We start from the raw sequence: 2,500 nt of genomic DNA on the forward strand, positions 1-2,500 counted from the left end.
AATAATAATAATAATAATAATAATAATAATAATAATAATAATAATAATAATAATAATAATAATAATAATAATAATAGGGATAAAAATCCAAATTTACAGGTAAAAACTCAATTAAATTCAATTTATCAAAACTGAAAATTGAATTAAGTTTGACAGTATAAAATATATAAATATCTAGCTTTATTATATATATATTAAAGTGGTGCACCAGCATGGCCGCAGTCAAATAACAAACATGTAAAAGAATAAAAGAATATATATACACATAGGTGTATGAACAACTAGCAGGCGTATTAGTTTGACGCTCGAGAAAGTGAGAAAGTCATTTACGTTTTTCAAAAGAAAAGAATATGAGAATATATATATATATATATATATATATAAAAGAACCAGTCGTCAAGCTTGATTACTAAATTCACAAGTTTGACGCTCAAGAATGAAAGGATAGATTAAATAGGATAAAGTTTCGATCATGGTCTTTCATCAAGTACCATAGATAGTCGAGGGGAAGCCGAGAAAAAAGAAAAATGCTATATACTAATTTTGTTTATTCATAGTGAAGCTTATGCTTCTTTTTTTCTTGAGATTGGGATTTTAAAAAAAGTGAATAAGTCACAGCGTTGAAGTGAAATACTGTAAGACTGCCGATTAAGCGCGAAGAAGCGTTTTAACTGTAAGAGCTATTGTACAAAGGGACGGCATGTGTTCATTTACACCGGTGGTTCTCAACCATTTTTAAATTTTATGGACCCTGTGGATTCCTATTCCACTTGGTTGGACCTTCATAGACATTCGATGTGTACAAAAAAAAATATCTTACTGTATATTTATAAGTAAATGTTATTAGGAATTCTTTCCTTTGGGCCTCCGTCGGTCATGGGTGACCATGGATGATGTCATCCGACCGTTGAGTTGTCTATTCAGCTTTTGCAACGTCTCCTGTGGCTGCAGAGATCGATGCAAGAGTGGCAGTCTCGTTTGCAGAGGTCACACCTATACGTTGAATCCAGTCTGTTGGAATTATATTTAAAAAAAAAAATAGATATTTTGTGAATTGTAGCAGTGCAACCAATTTAATGTAATTTTAGAACAAAATCTTATATTCACCATTGAAGACCATTTGGAACCCAAAGGCCATATAGATCCTCAAGGGCCATGTGGACCCCGGTTGAGAACCGCTGATTTTCTCTAGCAAAGAGACATTATATGTGTTTTTTGGTGGGGATGAGTCCGTCGTTTACAGATGAGATCAGCTTTCTGTATTCCAGCAGTTAAATGGACAACTATTGGCACTTCGATCTACCGAGGCTGGTGTGCTGTTACAACCAAGTTAAAACAGACTAAATTAATTAACATTTTGAAAATTTATAAATGCAGATAATGATTTCTTCGTGGTTGATGTTATTTCGGTGAAATCGTAGACGTCTGTGAAATTGCTTAGAGAATAGTTGAAATACACACAGTACCGCATTATCATCAATCTGTTCAGCCATAAATAATGTCAAACCAAAGATGATTTTAAAGTTAGTAGCTGGCGTTTGTGTCACACAATCTTGAATATTAGCTTATATTTATGATATAGTATTCTTTAAAAAAAAATTATGGGTTTTTCGGGACACAGAGATTGTTTCCAAAGATCGGTTTAACGACCTACCCAAAACAGGAGTATGCTAGAGCAATGACCTATATATGTTTTTAAATATTTTGACTAGAGAGGAAGAGGAAATAGACACATCATTGTCAGATTTTCATAAATAAAGGATTATGGGAAAATGGCATGTGTTAATTCACTTACAGTGCAGTTTCATTTATTAAAGATCAATAATTGAAACTGAAATGTGGGATCGGATAAAAAATAATCGTAGGTAGATCTTAAAGGTAATGTTTTAAGATACTTTTACCTTTTATTTGATTCTGTCGTTACTCCGACGCCATACTGGCCTTGAAGAATTTTAGTGGAACGAATCAACCGCAGCACTTACATACTTCTTAAGCCCAGTACTTATTCTTTTTTGCTGAACCACTAGATTACGGAGTCGCAAACACACCAAGATCGGTTTCAAGCGGTGTGCGTGTGTGTGTGGGGGGGGGGACAGTCACAGGCACAAAGACTTGTACGAAGTACATACATACATACATACATACATACATACATGCGTACATACATATATAAATACATACATACATGCATGCATACATACATAAATACATACATACATAAATACATACATACATACATGCATGCATACATACAAGCATACATACATAGATACATACATGACTACATACATACATACATGCATACATGCATACATACATACATACATACATACATACATACATACATAAATACATACATACATGCATACATACATGCATACATAAATACATACATACATACATAAATAAATACATACATACGTGCATACATACATGTATACATAAATACATACATGCATGCATGCATACATAGATACATACATAGATACATACATGCATA

This window comes from Octopus bimaculoides, chromosome 16 (genome assembly GCF_001194135.2).
Source record: "Octopus bimaculoides isolate UCB-OBI-ISO-001 chromosome 16, ASM119413v2, whole genome shotgun sequence".
Lineage (NCBI taxonomy): Eukaryota > Metazoa > Mollusca > Cephalopoda > Octopoda > Octopodidae > Octopus > Octopus bimaculoides.